Source organism: Physeter macrocephalus, chromosome 11 (assembly GCF_002837175.3).
Source record: "Physeter macrocephalus isolate SW-GA chromosome 11, ASM283717v5, whole genome shotgun sequence".
In the NCBI taxonomy this organism is placed as follows: domain Eukaryota; kingdom Metazoa; phylum Chordata; class Mammalia; order Artiodactyla; family Physeteridae; genus Physeter; species Physeter macrocephalus.
In genome coordinates, this window is record NC_041224.1 from 16,554,957 (window position 1) to 16,576,331 (window position 21,375).

The 21,375-nt window shown below is 42.9% G+C and overlaps 1 protein-coding gene across 22 annotated transcripts in view; it reads right to left on the reverse strand.

The window, feature by feature from the left end:
* KIAA1217 (KIAA1217 ortholog) overlaps positions 1-21,375 on the reverse strand; it is a 329,171-nt gene that overhangs the window by 214,666 nt on the left and 93,130 nt on the right. For 2 of the 22 annotated variants that reach the window (XM_055087785.1, XM_055087783.1), the window contains exon 1: positions 8,545-8,638. The exons of the other annotated variants lie outside the window; for them this stretch is intronic. The gene's annotated coding sequence lies outside the window, so the exon portion shown is untranslated. Of the gene's footprint in view, positions 1-8,544; positions 8,639-21,375 lie in introns of those variants that run through there. 22 annotated transcript variants of the gene reach the window in all.

Consider the following 21,375-nt stretch of genomic DNA (forward strand, 5'->3'; position numbering starts at 1 on the left):
CCATGGCCGCTGAGCCTGCGCGTCCGGAGCCTGTGCTCCGCAACGGGAGAGGCCACAACAGTGAGAGGCCCGCGTACCGCAAAAAAAAAAAGAAACCAACTCAACACTGCTTTGGGGAAAAAACAAACCATCAGATAAACTCAAAATGTATGTCTTCTGAGTGTGCATTCAAATCATGAAGATGAAAATGTAAATATTACCCTTCTGCCCTGACATCACCTTCCACTACTTCATTTTCAACCCTGCGTCCCAAATGGCCAAGACCATTCTGACCTAAATCCCTCCCACCTCCCCATCCCCACCAACAGCCTGGTCATTTTCTGTGTTTCTTGCACATCCTACAGGTTATAGAACATTTTGAATAAGCACTGGATCTGCTTTAGATCACTTTAGAACATGTCTTGCTATGACCCTTTTACCTATTTCACCATGAACATCAGTTCCTATTTAAACACACTTTCAACATGCTCCAATGTGGTAGCCACTCAGCCCGAAAGTGGTGTGGTGAAAAATCATCATTTCTTTGAGGTCCCGTTAAGTGTGACCAGCTTTCACACTTGAGCATGAGCAGCTTTCCTAAAATCAGACTGGATCACTTCCACTCTCCCTCAAGCTACCGGGCTGCCACTGTGTCATAGAGAGAGACTGCATTAGGCCGACAGAACTTGGTCTCTTTCAAATCACACTAGTACCCCTGCTACCTTTCAGTCTGCAGGGTGTTTCCAAATCAATGTTGTGGTGATACCTGCTACGTCTCCCCCCGACACCAACCCTGATCCCCTTTTCTACCAAGTCATAAAAGCTTCCGGCTTTGTTATTTCAAGGTCATTTTTTCTCCATGTTACCTGGAAATGGCACGCTGCTCTTTCCCTAGTTCCATATTCTCTCTACAACTGCTGTTCTCTGAGGCAGTCATTCTAAACAATTATTCCAGTACCCATTGGTGCCTACAGATTATAATATAAGCAGTCTGCTAAAATAGCCTTCCGCCAGCTCTTCTAATAATGTTGCCTCCCCCTACTCCCAGTCAATACTATCAGACTCTTTTAAAACAAAGAAGTTTTGTGCTTTTTTGGGGGTGGGCGGGGCGGGGCGGGAGGGAAGGTAGACAACTTGACCGATTGCTGTCATTTAAAATCAACTCCCTCCACCGAACAGGGAAACGACATTTCCCTGTCTTGTTGCTTCTGATGTATTTAAAGAAGGTTTCCCTTGATGTGTTCTGAAAGTTGCTTTTCATTTCCTGCTAGAGCTTTGCCTACTTCACTCTGCTGCTGTTTCTTTGTACTCCTCCTTGGCCCTTTGCCAGCCCCCTGCTTTGTGGCAGCATTCCTGATCAAGTCTCAGCTATTCAAGCAGTTCTTTGTTCACCCTGTTGGATTTCCTCCTACCTTCCCTACCTTCTAGACTGGCCTCTCATTGTTGGCTGTAACCGAATTTCATTAAAGCACCTTCAGGACCAGTGGGATTCTCCTGTCTTTTTCTATTCAATCTCTGTAAGTGAGAGTTTCCTCGTAAATACCTGAAATCCTCTTTCACAAATTCAACTTTACTAATACTGCTGACATTTAGCCATTGAAGATCCTAAGAAATACTAACATCTTTCACAATTAGACACTCACCTAATTCCTACGTTTGTACTAGTTAATTTCAAACAGGCCAGTCATCCTCTTTGATTTTTCTTCTTTCTTCTCCAGAATGACCACCCTGTTTCTCTAGGAGTTGATTTGGCTCTATAAGGCAGAAGAGGGCAAGGAGATCCCTGACACCGTCCAGATCTATGACTTGCTCAGAGGTTCTGAAAGCCTGTCCACCTCTCCTCTTAAATGAGAGATCGGCATCAAAATTCCTTGAAAGGGTTCCCTTTGCTTTTTCTAAAGTGTTTCTTTGGAAACTACAAACTTTCTGTCTGATGACCTCATTTTATGCCCTCTTAAGTCACCCAAAGAATTGTGCAAAAGGTAACACAGTCTTACTTTTCAAGTTCCTACCTATCCTTAAACAGTCCACACTTTGGAGTCTTAACGTAAATTACACATGAGACAAGTCAAACAAGGCCTTAAGTCAACAGGAGAGATTCCTTTATCCCTATTTTTCCTTATTTTTTATATTTCCTATGTTTTAGGCAAACCCATGAAACACTACTTACTGGCTTAGTGCACTTGCCTAAGTGCATTTTCCATTATGATTTCTTTGCTAACGACTGATTCTCCAAACCTGCTCTAGTTCCTTTTGGTAGCCTATTAATAATCAACAATCAAGTAACGGGACTTCCCTGGTGGTCCAGTGGGTAGGACTCTGAGCTCCCAATGCAGGGAGCCTGGGTTCGATCCCTGGTCAGGGAGCTAGATCCCGCATGCATGCTGCAACTAAGAGTCCGCATGCTGCAACTAAGGTCCTTCGTGCTGCGACTAACACCCAGCGCAGCCACAAAATAAACAATAAATGAAAAAATATTTTTTAAAAATCAAGTAACTACCCCTTACTAAACGCCTACATTAGGAGAGAGGCACAGTACTAAGCACATTATATGAAATACTTAAATGTCAATAAAGCCAGTAAGATAAGCATTCTTTTCTTTTTTTATTTGGCCGTGCCACGCAGCATGGATCTTAGTTCCCTGACCACGGGCCAAACCCGTGTCCCTGCATTGGGACCATGGAGTCTTAACCACTGGACAGCCAGGGAAGTCCCAAGATAAGTATTCTTGATCCTAGTTAACAGGTGAGAAGATGAAGGCTCAGAGAAGTTAAATAACGTCTGGTTTACTGAATACAGGAGTGTTCACACTCAACTTCTCACTGATGTGTTCCATCAGAGGGGACATTGTATCGCTGCCCCCTCAGGTCAGTAAAAGGACGAGAGATGTACTTACCCCGTAAGACAATTTATCTTTCTCCTTTGGCTCTGGAGCAAGGGGAATACTCTATGGGGTCTTACCCACAGAAGAGATTTTTTTCATTACTTAAGTGTAAAAGAATTCTTATTTTCCTCTGAGTAACAGGCACAAAGGAATAGATAGTATAATACAGTATAAATGTAATATCGTGTAAATCATAACAATGCTACTAGTGAACCCTATCAAAAAATGCCATTAGTTTTGAAACTTGGAAAGATACATACAGAAGGACAGTGATTTCATATCCCATGTTGCAAATTCAGTTAATAAAACCGGGATCCCAGCTTACACGGTGATATCTATGGTGACCAGTTCAGTGCATAGAATTGCATGGATCCTAAGACAAGCTATGAATAGAGATATAAGTGTGGGTCTCAAAAATAAAGAGATAAAGCTATATATTATTTATGCTGTTCCTAGGACATTTTGTAGATATAAAGAAGAGAAGAGGGCTACAGTCATGGAAATTTGAAAACAACATATCAATGACTAATTTATTCCTAGTAAATAAAAAATAAGGACATTGACATCTCTGTTAAAAGAGCTGTTTAACTGCTCAGGGGCCCAGTTTGGATCCCAATCAGAGTCACAAGGTCACACACAAAGATGACTAACATCCCAGAACAGAGTGTACCACGATAGCATGTAGTAGACAGAGCACATTAGGTCCCAGAATCCTGGAACTGAAAAAAATACAATACACAGTTGTAAGATTACACTCTCTACAACCAGAATTTCAATCCGGCTCTGCCATTTGTTGGCTGTGATCCCAGACAAGTTACATATATCCTCTTTGCCTCTATTTCTTCATCAGTGAAATGGGAATAAAAACAAAGGGTATTTGAGAGGTATTAATACATAATAATGTGGAAAGTATGGAGGACTCAATGAGCAATTCCCTTAAATTTATACTGAAAGGAGATTTTATACCAGTTAATAAAAGAGCAGAAATATACTAAAAATCACAGAGGTAGTCACATTTTGGGAAAGATTGTTGAACATCTCACTTTCTTGATATGTCAAAACTGGGTACCACAGTGATGCTAGCCTGTTGAACTAACATTTCTGAAACATCTGTTACTTGGCACTTTGCCTTGTGAAGGCAACACCCATGGAAAGGTTTTCTAAAATGCTGACAACACTCAGTCTAGTTCTTACCAAAGGAGAAGCGAAACCAATTTAGAAGACTACAACTAGTTTGCACCCTTTCTAATATAAATGCAATGACTTTGCACTTTTCATCTTGCAGAAAACAAAAACCAAACATTTATGCTCTCTTTTGAAAATGCCAAGAAACGAGTATAATCCAATGAAAGGAAATCTAAAAGTGGTATGCACAAAACATTTCCAATGTGGACAAGAACTTACCACCTTACTCTGCTTAAATTATTAAGCATCATTTACAAACCATCAGCTGTTCCATCACTCTCTTCCCTCGTTACCAACAGAACACCCTTCTACTTCAACTGTACCTTTCTTATATATGAGAATTTTGAGAACCAGTATTAATTCATATAATTGGGAAAGGAACCAAAGCAATTTATATTTTCATTCCTCATTGCAAAATAAGAATGCCACAAACCAGTTCGTGGATAGCCCAGTTGAGAAAGTGCAAAAGTATGAGTAGGAAAATCCATTTTTGTTTGAGATAATACATGACCGACAAATCAAGAAGCATGTCATTTAATAACACAGCACCGTTCACATCTATTTGTTTTTGGTAACCATGCCCTTCACACCTTTACATCTGAGAAATGTTAGAGCATGCTGGAAAAAATGAATTCGATAAGTACAATGCCTGTGTTATAAAGAGCTTTTGTCTGTTTTTCTCAAACTAGGCTATCAAAAATATTTGCATTGCATGAGCTAGACCAAAGTATTCTGCCATCAAAATTTTAAAAATAGCACTCTTTTTAATTCTTAGTGGGGGACGGGGTAGAGGAAGCAGGTAGAATTTTTGTGATTTAAGGTTTTCTCCTATAAGGTGTTAATTTCAAGATCCTGGAGGTATGTAAGATGACAGCCTATAGGAAGGAAGCTTTACAACTTATAACATCTAATAGCATCAACCAACAGGTACTCTAGTGATGAAAGAGCTTGACGGAAAAGATAAAGAAGTAAAAACTGGGTATAAAGTAAGGTCCCTTTACTTTCGCAGGTATCCAAAGTCTTCATAGCGGTTCTTTCTTCCAGACAGTCCTAGAACTTGCCGAAAGAGAAACACTGCTCTTAGCAGTGTTCCCTGCCTTAGCAGGGAAGGTCGCAGCCCCTTTAATTGGTATATTTACAACTTAAGATAGTCCCTTTCTGGGGCTCAATGATGAGTTATTCATCATATCATACATGTATGTGAAAAGATTTCAATGTCTAATAACAATAACAATTTCATATATTTAAAAAATTAACACAGGGCTTCCCTGGTGGCGCAGTGGTTGAGAGTCCGCCTGCCAATGCAGGGGACACAGGTTCGTGCCCCGGTCCGGGAAGATCCCACATGCCGCAGAGCGGCTGGGCCCGTGAGCCATGGCTGCTGCGCCTGCATGTCCGGAGCCTGTGCTCCGCAACGGGACAGGCCACAACAGTGAGAGGACCGCGTACCGCAAAAAAAAAAAAAAAAAAAAAAAAATTAACACAAATACCTTACAGCCATTAAAAATAAAATGACAAGACATTAGGTAATAAAAACTACTATTTTTAAAATATGCCAAAAAAATAGAAAGACATTTCTGTCTATCTGTAGGACAGGATTCTTTTAAATGCTTTTTGAACTTTTTGAATTTCCATAATGGATGTGATTTACTTAAAAAAAATTATTTCCAGAGGACTAAATATTAATTCTCACATTTACTTGTGATTTATTCTTCAAATAAGTAAAAATGAAATTTTAAAGAGGGACAGGGGCTCCCCTGGTGGCGCAGTGGTTGAGAATCTGCCTGCCAATGCGGGGAACGGGACACAGGTTCGAGCCCTGGTCCGGGAAGATCCCACATGCCGCGGAGCAACTAAGCCCGTGCACCACAACTACTAAGCCTGTGCTCTAGAGCCCCGAGCCACAACTACTGAGCCCGTGAGCCACAACTACTGAGCCCGTGTGCCACAACTACTGAAGCCCGTGCTCCACAAGAGAAGCCACTGCAATGAGAAGCCCGCGAACCGCAACGAAGAGTAGCCCCCGCTCGCCGCAACTAGAGAATGCCCATGCGCAGGAACGAAGACCCAAAGCAGCCAAAAATCAATCAATCAATCAATTAATTAATTAAAAAATAAAAAGGGACAGCTATTTTTTTTTTTTTCTGTGGTACGCGGGCCTCTCACTGTTGTGGCCTCTCCCGTTGCGGATGGCTCACGGGCCCAGCCGCTCCGTGGCACGTGGGATCTTCCCGGACCGGGGCACGAACCCGCGCCCTGCATCGGCAGGCGGACTCTCAACCACTGTGCCACCAGGGAAACCCCGAGGAAAGCTATTTTTAAAAATCTATTAAAAAATAGCTGAGCTCTAAAAAAGTTACTAACCTCAAACTGAATAAAGGCTGATAAACAAAAAAACCCCACTTTTATCATTTCTCAAATTGCTAACATAGTCGTTTAAATAAAAACCATGCTCCCTAGTTTTTTCCTGATATGAGAGTTTGGCTATTGGACCTATGGACATCCATCCTCCCCACCAGCTACCCCACCAAGCAACTGCGGGACAGTTGGCCACACGGGGCATAGTTCAAACAATGCACAGTCATAACAAATTGAAGGCATAACGATTAAACCATCGAAAACACTTTCCAACGATTCCCTGACCCACCATGGATCTCATCCTTCAATCCCAATCCACTGTCCACTTCACCACACCCAGTTTAGATTCCGCGGTCCAACTTTATGCTCAGTTCCTTGTCAGTCATCTTCATCTGCCTCGACCCTCTCTTCTGCCGTCGCACCAGCCTGGCAATCGGTACAGGTTCAACCTAACTATGTGCGACAGTTACATATATATTTGAGGAAGTGGAACCAAAACATTTTAGCTCTTACGAAGATGACCTACCTTTTAGCTGAGTAGCTCTAAGTACATGAACACCTAGCAATTTTCTGGAAATTACTTAGCTGGAGAATATGCTATTTCATTGACAATGTAACACATAAACGGGACAAGACTACATACAGTATGAACAAAATTTAACACAAAAATCTGAGTGTAATTACTTGGCGTTCTCAAAGGAGGTTTTTCCTTACAAATTCATCGGAGGGGTCATTCAGAGAGAGTGGCTTCTCTCTCAAATGCGTGGATGCCATGGTGGGTAAAACCTCTGAGAAGGAGGCAGGATAAGTTCCTGGGGTGGCTGGGAATGGTACCCTCTGTTCATTCTGGGTTGATGGGTCTAGGAAAAAGCAACCATGGTGTTCTCTTAGAAACCCCCTGAGCAGGCCTGGGATCTGGACCTGCCTGCCCTCCGGAGGATGCCTGGTAGAGAAGCAATCCTGAAAGATGCTAACATACAGAGCGTGTATGAAAAGGAGACTAGAGGCTACAGCGCACAACTTACGAAAGAAGGAGGCAGAAGACCGGTACTGCAGCCAAGGGACAAGGGGGAGAAGGGCATATCCTAGAATCAGCCTTATGCTTCTCCTCTGAATTCCAATGTAGGGAATAATGTTCAGGATCAACTCTTTGTTATCCAAAGGATGACTAGAATTTTGAGCCAGGTTTTCAATAACATGCACATTTGGTCTAACAAGTTATGCAATGGACCCATGAGTAACCTAAAACAGTGTATTGAGGAGGGAGGTGGCAGTAACCCACCCTGGTCACTGACAGACCCACAACTGTAAATCATCGATGCAACCAACTAGAGTGGACAAGTGACTTAACCAGTGCATACTTTCCTACCTGTAAGCTCAAATAATTCTAGAACCCTGGATTTGAAGAACAAGAACCCCAAATCCAGTCCCAGAAAACATAACTCAAAGAACACAAACCCATACAAGAAAACGGCACGGGATAGAAAGACTACAAAATACTGAAACTGAATGTAGGAGAGAAACTAGCAAATGAACAGATTTCTGCATTTTCTTCATCACCACGCCAAAGTGTACATACATGCCCACACATGTCCACTCAAATCCACGTGCAGACCAAAACTTCTGCCCCATTACATCATCGTTTTCCTCACTCTGCATCCAAAGCATAACTTTTCTCTCATCTCATAGCCAGACCAGACAAATCGGTGCATTATAGGATCAACTGGCTGCTTGTAAGTAGTCTTTTCTGAGAGGTATAAGAGGATCCATCCATACTGTGGTGTAAAATGTAGTCAGTAAGGGGCATGGGGGCTGAGTTGCCATTAACGACCTGGGAGCTTGGTCGAGAACCCTGTGTTCTCTCCGGGGTCTCATCTGTAAGTTGAAGGGCTGAGTCCAGGATGACCCGCTCTCATTCTTAGATGCTCTCACCCAGGGACCAAACACACCCTTCTTTCTCATCTCATCTCACTTCCATATGCCTTCCCCAATAATTCCCAGTTTATCCATAACTCCAGGAACTGAGGCCAGCAGACAGGGCCGAACTGCCATAGCCCGTCCGAGTTTTCCTCCCTGAAATCAAAGAGCTAAGCTCCAAACCTGAAAAGGAAAAGAAAATCCCAAAGACAAGACTCTACCTTTAGAGAACTTGCAAATCCTGGTCCCACACGTCTGTAATGAGGGAATGTTGAGAGAATGAAGACCAGTCAGAAAACTGAGCCTCAATTTACTGCTCATTTCCAGGTGACTTTGGCATTGTTCCTTGATAAACAGAAATGAGAATTTCTAGGATTATTTCAAGTTGAGATGGTGGCACCCGACCAGCGCCTTGATGATCACTGGCTTATACCTTCCCCAACTCAAGCATCCGGGGTGGGGGGTGGGGGGTCAAGCCATGATCAATCCAGGAAGGCAAGGCTCTTTCAAGCAGTCTCTGAATAAAAGCAGGTATAAGCATCATTATGAACACACATGATGATTTTAGGCTTCTATCCAAGCAATTAGCACAGCAGCAGTACAAGTTTGCAAGACTTGACAAGACCAGCATACAAACAAGTATCAACATCACCTTTTAAAAAAGTACGGTCTAAGACACAAAGCGTACTGAAGAAGCAGAACTACAAAATAAACAACTAATGAGCCACACCTTGGGATGAAAAATCCAAGAATTCTTCATAACCCCCACCCTGCATTCAACCGTTCATCCGTATTTTCTCCTCCATGTTTACATCAGCTCCTCAGCCCAAGATCTAACACTTAACTTTGTAACATGGTATCATTTATAATAAAACTACTTACAACATTTTATTATTTAAATGATTATTCCTCCTTTGGTCTCTAGAAACATTTTTGTTCATAATTCTAACATTAACTAGGGCACATGAACTCTGGTCCTTTAAGAAGAAATATGACAAACACCTTAAGTCACTCATACAAACACACACACACACTCCCCAAAAGAAGACACTGCCATTTGGCAATCTTAATGTCACACGAATTTTTCTTCCAGAGAAACAGATTCAGTCAATACTTTTTTCTTCCCTAGCACAGCTGGTTTTTAAATGGCATTATAAAGCAGATGGAATGCTAATAACCAAAAGCCAGAGGGCTGATTAGGCTGTTTGCAATCTGCACTTCACAAATAAAGAACTGTCCCAGAAAAGCAAAGGTCACCTAAAATGAATTGTATTCAATAAAGAGCTTCGGTAGGGACACCAGGGCTAGCTGTTATCGATTGCCATAAAATTCTCTGGCAAAGGAGAAATGCAGCCTTGTCAGAGATTTCTCCTGGCACGGGAGGACTGACTCAGTTGAACCCTGGTTCGTCTTATTTGGTGAGCCGCTGCAGCACGCGTGAAACTCCCTGTGCACGTGTATTAATTGAATGGATGCACATGTCACTCCATTAATCAGATGTTCAGTAGAGTGCTTCTGCGCCAGGAGAAGGCCAGGCTCATGAGGAAACAGAGGTCTGAACCCAGGTTCATGTCCTCACAAATGAAAGAGGGAAGGATCGCTTGTAAGGCACATCACCTCGTCTCTCTCTGAAGCATCTAAAAAAGTTGTTTCATTCAGTCACGAATCGCTGGTCCGTAGCGTGGTCTGTTCATTCCGAGCCTCCCTTCTACCTCTGCTTCACTCTGAGCAGGTGTGTGTGCACTATTTTCCAGATTCTCACCTGAGCAGCCAGTGAGGCAAGACCCAGGGCAGAGCTGATGCTTCTTGGAGGCGTGACAGACATCCACCCACCCACTCAGCGTGCTTTGAAGGACAGTAGCTCAGATGTGACTGAAAGACCCTTCTGGCCCACGTGCACAAATTATTCCAAAATGCCTGAAATTCCGCTCACTGGACTAACTCCTTGGCCAAAACAGGGTCTTCTTTGCAGGGGTCTCCCTGCCCTGTGCGCCGCCGTTCTCTCCTTCCGGTGCCTGGTGTCCCCTTCCATCATGGGGCAGCGTGGGCTTCTCACTGCTGGCTGTACCACCCAGGCCTCACCACTCCAGAGACAAGCAACGCCTGAGACCAGAATCACTGCACCTTGGCCCCTGCTGCAGAGTAACCAAAACTGAATTTCTGGGGTGGAGCCCCCCCTCCTCTGTCGTTTTTGGTTTTGCTTTTTCAACGATGGTAAAATAAACGTAATATAAAATTACCGTCTTAACCATTTTTAAGTGTATGGTTCGGTGGCATTGAGTACATTCACGTTGCTGTGCAACTATCACCACCATCCACCTCCAGAGCTCTTTCCATGTTGCAAAACTGAAACTCTGTGCCCGATTAATAATCACTCATCATTCTACTTTCTGCCTCCAAGCATTTCTCTACTCTAGGTACCTCATAAAAGTGGAAGCTTATTTGTCCTCTCGTGACTGAGTTAGTTCACTTAGCATAATGTCCTGAAGGTTCATCCACGTTGAAGCATGTAACAGGATTTCCTTGCTTTTTAAGGCTGAATAATACTCCATTGTATGTGCAGACCACCTTTTGTGTATCCATTCTTCCACTGGTAAACACATGGGTTGCCTCTACCTCTTGGCTGTCATGAGTATTCCTCCCATGAACACGGGTGTACAAAAATCTCTTTGAGTCCCAGCTTTCAATTCTATTGAGTACACACCATGAAGGTGACTTGCTGGGTCATACGGTAATTCTGTTTGTAACTTTATTCTTGAGGAACTACCACACTGTTTTCCTAGCAGCTGCATCATTTATTCTGCAGTTTTTAAGATGTTCCGGGATGAGAATGGGAACGTGGAAAACCAGTGCTGGGTCCGTTAGGACCATTTCCATCCTATTAACTCTGAAAACAGCCCAAGTTGGTACTTACAGTTTAATACGGGCCTCCTGAAGATAATACTTCAACCGAAAAGGAATGAAAAGTGTAAACCAGGATTAAGAGACTTCAAAATGAACTTTTGCTTTTGAGTTACACTTCAAAAACAGCACAGGGGCTTCCCTGGTGGCGCAGTGGTTGAGGGCCCGCCTGCCGATGCGGGGGACACGGGTTCCTGCCCCGGTCCGGGAGGATCCCACGTGCCGTGGAGTCTGCGCGTCCGGAGCCTGTGCTCCGCAACGGGAGAGGCCACAACAGTGAGAGGCCCGCGTACCGCAAACAAACAAACAAACAAACAAACAAAAAACCCAGCACAGCCAGCCTAAGATCTAAATTCTTCATTGTTCACAACAGACTGAGGAGAAAGTAATCGGCACCAAGCATACCATTTACACAATTTATATCTGTGATTAGCCATTCTAGGTCTGATTTATGGATTTGGGGTAGACGGGTACCAATGTATTTTTCCTCTACAGAGCTCTATGCGTGAAGTGTAATTACAAATTTCTTTGCATTTTCTGTGGTGTGTAATTAAAATCACACCCTTCTTGGAGACTCGGAACAGGATGCTTTCTTGTCCTTTATTCTTTCCTCAAAATAAAAATAGACGCCAAATAGAGTTTCATATTATATGCAAAATAAGCCCACTGGTTCCAGCCACATAACTCTTGGAATCACTACTTTTACCTGATGAAACAACCAGTGTCAAGATGAGAGTAATTCCAAAAAAATCTGGAGTTTTATATGCTTAATTATATCACCTTTCTGTTGCGTCACATTATTGTATCAGTAATATGGGCTTTAGCTAATGCAAAGAAAAACTTCCCTGAATGTATACTTCACAAAGCTAGATATATGAATTTTCTTGCAGGTAAATTAATTTCAATAAATGCCACGAAACTTAGAGTGCTTTGGCAAAGACTGATGGTTTTTATGCTGGCTTGGGAAAACTACGGCTTGGAATTGAAGCAGGGCCCCAGACCATCCGTTCAGGCCCCTCGCTGGGGTCCTGTCCAAGCGCAGCGCTAAGGCTCACCCAGGTGTTCCTCCCAGATCTACTCACCTGTACGATTCTCACGCCCTCCCCAGGGCCTGCTCCAGCCCTGCCCGCCTGCCACCTCCTGCTCCAGTGCACGTGGCCTTGGCTTCTATCTGTGGCTTCCTTGTATGGACTTCTGTGAACCTGCTTCACATCTTACCTCCCCAATTCTACTGAATGTTTCACGAAGGAAAGCAAACCTCGAAGTTTTTTTCTGTTACATCCTTATTTTACTATCTCCTCCTACCTATTCCTGCCCACCCCCTCACCCTGAACACACACACACACACACACACACACACACACACACACACACACACACACACACACGCAGCTGAATGCTGGAACTGGATAGAAAAAAAGGAAAAAAAAAAAGACTGGGTATGTTGAGTAATAGGAAAGCTAGAGAGCATTTTTTTTTATGGTTGTAAACATCTCTTTTTTCATTATACAATGAAGACACAGACATGTGAAAAAATGTTGGAAAAGAGAGAAAAAGGTGAAAACACTACCACAGCCCCATCACCCTAACTCCCCAACCGTGTAAGAATCAGAGAATATTTCCTCCTGCCTTCCGTCCTACACCTGGATTCATTTCTTAGCCGGTATCATACTTCCCTTGCTCTGTTCAGAGAGTGGATGTCTCGAGTCTCTCTTTAGACTCTCCTCTCAAAAGCTCCTCTGCTACAGCCTCTTCCTTGCAGGTGTTTTCTGGGGCTCATCTCTGCTCTCTGTGCGAGCTAATCTCACCCCCATGACGACTGCCACACCGGTACCTGCAGCTCCCAAACCGTGTGTGCAGCTGCCCGGACGTCACAGCCAGTGCACGGATGCGCTGTGGGATGCATTAAATTTCGGAGGGAAACACAGCCATATTCAACACTTGTTGAACACTGTGCTAAATACGAGCTTGAGGTAGCTCCCCGTTTCAACACGAGATCATTTACATCCCCTTGGATGATGTCATATTTGCAAAGTGGGGTCCTGAAAAGTAGTTGTGATAAAAAGCAAGATCTGTACAAAAATCAAGGTGGAACAAGAAACGGTGTCCCATCTGTTTCCAATGCTTGAGAAGCTGTGCAGTATCCGACGGTACACACATCCCATTTCTAAGTTTTTCTCCGGAGAAACAGAACCAGTAGAGCGAGAGAGAGAGAGAGAGAGAGAGAGAGAGAGAGAGAGAGAGAGAGAGAGAGAGAGAGAGAGAGAGAGAGGGAGGGAGAGAGAGAGTGTGTGTGTGTGTGTGTGTGTGTGTGTGTGTGTGTGCGCGCGCGCGCCATTGTAGGGGTGAGCAAGTCCCAAGTCTGCAAGGCAGGCCAGCAGTCTGGGGACGTCGTGAAGAGCTGGTGATGCAGCTGAGTCTGAAGACAGTCTGCAGGCAGAATTCCCTCCTCCTCCAGAGATCCTGGCTGCTCTCTTAAGGCCTCAGGAAGATTGGATGAGGCCCACCCACATTATGAAGAGTAATCTGCTTTTCCGAAGGTCTACCGATTCAAACATTAATCTCATATAAAAATTACCTTCACAGCAGCATCCAGACTGGTGCTTGACCAAATAAATACATGGATACTATGGCCAAGCCAAGCTGGCACATAAAAGTAACCATCACTTAAGAATGAAAAAGATATATGTATTTCCTTTCAATGTGTACAATTATATTTTCAATCGGCCACTAAATTGTTAGGACATAAATTCTAATTAAGTTGTATGGACTCTACTGCCTAAATGAACAGAGCTGTTAGGTATTTCTTTTGGCCTAGGGGCACTGAGAATATCGTAAACAGAAAAAGCTTAAGAATGCACCTATATGCTTTGTGACCACCTAGAGGGGTGGGATAGGAAGGGTGGGAGGGAGATGCAAGAGGGAGGAGATATGGGGATATATGTATATGTATAGCTGATTCACTTTGTTATAAAGCAGAAACTAACACACCATTGTAAAGCAATTATACTCCAATAAAGATGTTTAAAAAAAAAAGAACACACCTATATATTGATGGCTGCAGTCCAGCCTGTATTCCCCAAATCTAGACATACATATTCTAAATGTTTGTGAATATACATATGTCCTAAATGCACTTCAATATACAGGTAGACTCTAGGGACTTCCCTGGTGGCACAGTGGTTAAGAATCTGCCTGCCAGTGCAGGGAACATGGGTTCGAGCCCCGGTCCGGGAAGATCCCACATGCTGCGGAGCAACTAAGCCCGTGCACCACAACTACTGAGCCTGCGCTCTAGAGCCCGCGAGCCACAACTACTGAGCCTGCATGCCACAACTACGGAAACCTGCACACCTAGAGCCCGTGCTCCACAACAAGAGAAGCCACCGCAGTGAGAAGCCCGCGCACCTCAACGAAGAGTAGCCCCCGCTCGCCGCAACTAGACAAAGCCCACTCACAGCAATGAAGACCCAACGTAGCCAAAAATAAAATTAATTAATTAATTTTAAAAATATATATATATATACGTAGGTTCTAAATTCATGTCAATATACATGTATATTCCAAAGAGGAGAATTTCCACAGTTACCTCACCTCAAATGTTCCTAAACTCAATTTCTTATTTCCTCCACGAAATCTACTGTCAGTCTGACTTCCAACAAAGTATTTTTTAATCCTTACCACTCTTCCTCCCCATTAACCATCCAGTCCACCAGCATCATGGCACTCTCTTGAAGCAGTATAATACAATGATTTTTACCTATGTCACAAATTATGGGCTTATAATTTTTTAGTGGATAATGTTTATTTTTCACTTCTTCCATGTCTTCGTATTTAGAAAAAGCAGTCAAGATAGTTTAGAGACCGTACGTACCCAGCCTGGTGATAAATAAGGATTCTTTTTAAGGGAAATTCTCCTTGATTTAGAAAATAACAACACTCTAAAATATTGCCTCTAGTGAAACATTCTGAAGGCAGAAATTTCCTGAAAGTGGGTCTTGATATGATGAGGCCATCCCATACTCATGAACTTGAGCACCCCCCTACCGCCCCCCCCGCCCCCGCCCTCCCTCTGTTCTAGTGATGAGCCCAGCCCCACCCAAAGAGCTGAGTCTGTGGGTGGCTTAAAAGACAAGTGTAACATTTGACCTTATAAAGCAAAAACCAAAGGCAGAAAATGCTGAAAAGAAGAAAAAAACAAAACCAAAACATTCATTTTATCTGTTTTCCCCTGAGAGCATAAGCATCTTTGAGTGAAAGATAGTGAACTATCACTGTACAAAAAACTTTGATTGAAAACTCTCTTTTTCACTTATTTCTCATAATTAAAGCTGGAAACCACTAGAAGTTATTTCCTCTATTATTTCATTTTTGTTGGCAATATCTTCTCTATTGAATAAAGATGTGTTCCGTGATGCATAATAATATTTATGGAACTGCACTCCTGAGATACCAAGGCAATGTGATTTTTCCCTCTCAAGGAGGGGAACTTGTTATTCATTGAGGGCAGTAGGTTTGCCATTTAAAAGAAGCCAACCCATACCATTTGCAGCAACATGGATGGACCTAGAGATTATCATCCTGAGTGAAGTTAAGTCAGACAGAGAAAGACAAATATCATATGATAACCCTTATATGTGGAATCTAAAAAAAGGGTACAAATGAACTTATCTATAAACCAGAAACAGAGTTACAGATCTAGGAAACAAACTTATGGTTACCAAGGGGTAAGGGGGCGGGGGGGAGGGATTAACTGGGAGATTGGGACTGATACATACACACTACTATATATAAAATAGGTAACTAATAAGGACCTACTGTGTAGCACAGTACTCTGTAATGACCTATATGGGAAAAGAATCTAAAAAAGCGTGGATATATGTATATGTATAACTGATTCACTTTGCTGTACACTTGAAACTAACACAACACTGTAAATCAGCTATACTCCAATAAAAATTTTAAAAAATAAATAAATAAAATAAAAGAAGCCAACCCATTCAAATGGGGCTGCTGGCTCCAGCTGAGTGAATGCTGCTATCACCAGCCCTCAAGATACCTAAAGAAGTAGGCAGCGCTGTAAAAAAATTCAGTATTCTAGTGAAAACAAACATCAAAAGACTAAAAACAAACGATAACTCAGAGAAAGTCCATAAAATATTTGATTAATGCTAAAAACCAGGAAGTATTACAGTTTGAACGCATGTACCTAATAGAAAAACAAGTTTGCACTATGAGATTTACAATGAAGGCAGCAAGAAATAAATAAACTCAAAACTGGGGCTTTTGGGATGAGCAACAAATATGATGTAAAAACACATCTGACAAAAGAACGGCACAGTGAAACGTATTTATATTTCTCTGTGAAAGTACCTTCTTGGTTTATTCTCCTTGGCCAACGTATACATTTTTGGACAATGAACTAGGGGAAAACCTATAGGCTGACTTGTATATTACAGTATTTTTTCATATATGAATCTCTCCACCCGGTCGACATTTATAATAATTTATAATTCCAGCATTTTCTAGACTACACAATCTCACCAGCCCCCCAGACAGAGTAAACATAACCTGATTTTTCCAACACTATGGCTAAAAATAAAAGGACCACACAGTCAGTATCTCTCGCATAAGAACCATTGGAACAGGCAGTTTTCTTTAAATTCATTTCATTCAAAGCCTTTGGAAAATTAGCAATTCTCCATGGAAGACCACAAAATACTGGAGCGAGAAGGGGTATACGTGGGCATCTAGTCACTGGCTTGGAAATATATTATTTTTTTAAAATTTACAATGTGTTAGTTTCAGGTGTACAGCAAAGTGATTCGGTTATACATATGTATACATACATATATATATATATTTCAGATTCTTTTCCATTATAGGTTATTACAAGATATTGAATACAGTTCCCTGTGCTATATAGTAGGTCCTTGTTGTTTATCTATTTTATATATCGCAGTGTGTCTATGTTAATCCCAAACTCCTAATTTATCACCCCCCTCCTTCCGTCTTCGGTAACTGTAAGTTTGTTTTCAATACCTGTGAGTCTTACAAAACAGAAATAGACTCACAGACCTATCATTGTATCATTGTTTTAGATTCCACATACAAGTGATATCATATGATATTTGTCTTTCTCTGATTTACTTCACTTAGTATGATAATCTCTAGGTCCATTCATGTTGCTGAAAATGTACTATTTTTTAAAAATCTGAGCTGGGAAGCTTTCCTCTTGGTAGGTAAAAGTGATGACATTTTGGTTGAAGAAGGGGGTGGGGTCAGGGGCTTCCCTGTCTTCTCAGGCTGCCCTCCGCCCCAGTCTGCAAGAACAAAGAGCCATTGAAGGGGAATGAGATGCATTCTGAAGCCATTTTGGTGGTCTTTTCTAGAAGGAGAGCATCAAGAGTTGATGGGGTCAGCCAGTCATGGACACAGGGTATTTGGGGAACAAGTCCACTCTGTACCGTAAAGTAAGTTCAAGAACATTCAGAATTTCAACCGCTTAGTATTTTGAAGTGTAATGTTGAAGTTTATGGTCAAATCCATTACCTCACACAGGGTGACAACTCATCCTGGTTTGCCCAGGACTTCCCCAGTATGAAAACTGGAAGTCCCATGTCCCGGGAACCCCCTCTCTGCTGGCAAAGGGGGACAGGGCGGTTAGATACTCTACCCTCCACATGATACTATAAAATCGCTCCTGCTGGCAGCTGACCTCACTTTGAAGTGCCTCCAACGACAGCCATCCAGCAACCGATGAAGAGCCCAGATTGAAGGATACCTGTTGGAGTAGACGCATTACCTAAAGCAGATGAAGGAAACCTGGCATTTCCTACAGCCTCAGGATGTGTACTGAACATACGAAAAGCACTAGCTGAAGATGTTCTAGACTGGCCTCCACCTCATCTTTAGGTAGAAAGGGATACCCAAAGTGTTTAAAGAAAGCATTTTCAGTTTAGTAGATAACTATCTTCTTTACTGTCATCATTACATCAGATCTCTTTTAGATAAACTCCTTTTATCCACTATTATTAGATAATATCACGATAAACTCTGCAGTTACCGTTTAAATTATCAAAAGTTAAAACCATCGCAAATAACAAAATGTGTTTAGTATAATCTGATACTGTTTCACTGTTCATGTTTTTAAAATACTTAACTCCCATTCTGGCAACAGACAAAATGACAATTGTTTCCGTCAGTGGATATCTCACTTGAAAACATACTAAGACTCAGAGCCCAGGGGCAGGAGATCCAGCTGATGTGCTGGGTCAAGGCAGGATGCGAATAAATCTGCCCCCTGTGAAAACAGAGAAGTGCTGTTTTCAGGATTCACCAAAGCTTCACCTCTTCCTTTCAAATAGTCTCCAATACCCAGGATCACTCTCTAGAAACGAGGTGGAAAAGCAGGTAGTAGTTTGCCCTGTGTTCTATCTCCTCTAACTACAGGAGTTCCTCTTTTGAAGCAGAAGATCTGACAAAGACAGAGAAGAATTCCTGTTTGTCCTGGTAATCCTGGGAAACTCCTGGGCTCGTTTTCACCTTTGAAAACACCCACTCTCTGCCTCAAATTTGGTTCTCCCTTTCTTTAAGACAGCAGCACTGATTTTCTGCAGTTATCTTGAACATCAATAGCTGAGGCAACTGCTCCTGACTGCTTTGTACCACCTTCTCCTCTTTGTAAGGTTCCTGTACATTGCATCCCTCCCCGCACCTTTAATCTTTTCCACACCCCTTCCTTTCTCCGCATTAGCCTTTCAGAGATGGTTCTGGGTATTGCTGGGTCCCACGGAAGACCCTCAGTGCTAGAGATGGTCAACATTAAGGCTAGATGAAGAGCCACCCAGAAGACACACGTGGGTTCCCGGGTAAACAATGGGCTTGTTTTGTAGATAGCAGACGTGATCAAATAACACATCTGAACCTCCATCAACAACCAAGGGAGCTAAGTGGAACTGTAGCAGGGCTCCTTCCACACACAAACTGTGCTTGCAGCACCTGTGAAAGTGCCTCCCTGGACAGATGACACAACTTTGCCGAGCTAAGGGGTTACTCCTCTGTAAAACGGTGCCGAGCTGCTCCTTAACTGGCCCTCCCCATGAGTCTTCACCCTGTTATCAAGATGCTTACGTTTCAGGCAGAAACGTTAGCACAGATTAATGGGGCTAGTCCTCTGCAGAGCCATGCAGTGGGTTCCCTTCATTTTAGAACATGTAAACAGAACTAGAGGAGGAGTTGCATAAGGCTTAACAAGGCAATACGGATTTATTTTCTAAATGAAAGTATGGAATAATAGGTGTTTTTGAGGCTCCCTCACTGAGGATTGTCTTTCAGATGCGAATAAGGTTGGCCCCATCGTTCCCAAGGACGCCCACCAAAACCATTACAGCAGTTCTGTAAACCAACACTCAGCTCCAATATCATGGCCTATAACCTTTAGCCTGATGGCAATTCCAAGCTGGGCATTGTCATCTGATGAGAAAACCCCCAACCAAAGAATCCTCTCTCACAAGCCTGTTTCACCAGGTTTCTACAAAATAGTCAAAATAAACACATTTCTGCAGGTGGTACCCAAAGAAGCAAAACAATCATTCTCTAAAACTTACCCCCCTCTGTAGAAGGGCACCTGACACATGAAAACACACCAGAGATTCCTATCGACTTCGTACTGAAAAGTTCCATTTGGCTCTAAACCCAGGCAGCTTTAGCAACACAACCCACTGATAGTTCCACTTCCTTCCCTCTTAATTGGACGATTGATGAGCCTCACACTCAACATTAATGGGCTCTTCTGAACACAGCCACACCGCTCACTCCGTAACAAGAGCATTTAATCACCAGGCTACTCTTCCCACGCCTGCCAACGAGAGCACTCCATCCTGCGCTAATATCAGTGCTTGCCAGCAGATGGAACGGCAGCTTCACTCTCAGCTCTACTGAGAACCAGGGTCCCCGGCACTGTCCTCAGAGAAACATTTATAAGTCTACCCTCCCAAGTTCCCTGCAAATCAACTGCAAAACTGCAAAATATGTCCCAGTTTCCTGTGGACCTTCATCAAGAGGTTCATCGGAGGAGGTGATGGAGGGAAGGAGGACATTGGTGGTGCTAAATCTCCCTTCACATGTTATTAAACCAAGCCTCTCTTACCAGTTTCCACACCTGGCATATTCTTAAATGCTGGTTTTCAGAAAATCTATGACTTAGGGTTCCACTTTAACCTTCCCACAGCAGAAAACATATTCAGCCTTCCAGGTGCTTCTATTTATATCCATTTTTCCTGAAATGACTTGTGGATTGGCCCCCATTAGCTGGAATCTTCTTGCTTTTGTGCCGAAAGCCTCCGTGTGGGAGCAGGCATCCAGGGCATAAGTCTCCCTCCTTTGGAGGAAAAGCCTTGGCCCTGATGAGGAGGCCCAGGTTCCACAAATAAACTGTTGACATCATCTGCTCCCTCTTGGGTCACCTTAGATATCCAGAGAATCCAACACCAGCCCAGGCAGGAACATAAAATTCCGCTGCAAGAAGATCCCACTTTGCAGGGCACAGAGCTTCTTATCAGTGGGCCATAGGGTCAGTGAGTCTAAAAAAGCTGCTGTGTTTCTGCCCTCTTCCTCCTGTCTCTGCTGCTGAACAAAGTTCAGGAGTCATCTGTCAAGTCCGTCACTTTTCTTGTCTATAAAAAGCCCCTACCCATTCCAACTGCAATTCTTTTTCACCTTTAGGAAGTAAAAAAGGAGACATTTTTATTTTCTGGAGGAGCCTTGTTTTTCCCAGATGAGAGAAAAGGGACAAATGATTTTTAACACCCTGACTCCAGAAGAATATGTGTCTCTTCGTGAGATATAAAGAACCCTAACTCACACTGAGAGGCCACCGCTGCAGTAGTGCCCTGCACGGGATCAGTTATCAGGGTTTGTAGGTGATTCTTTCAGGTAGAAATAGTTACACACAGCTGCAACCATGGGCTAAGAAATGTAACATAATTGGCGTCACTGATTCACTCAGAAAACGGCTCTGTACTGGTCCCGCGGTCTTTTTTTCTCATCACCGTCTCCCAAGCAAATATCAAAGAAGATTACAGTGGATACCTACAAAATTACTGAGACCTTCAGCCAATATTTACTACTTGACTCCTGTGTACAAGGCA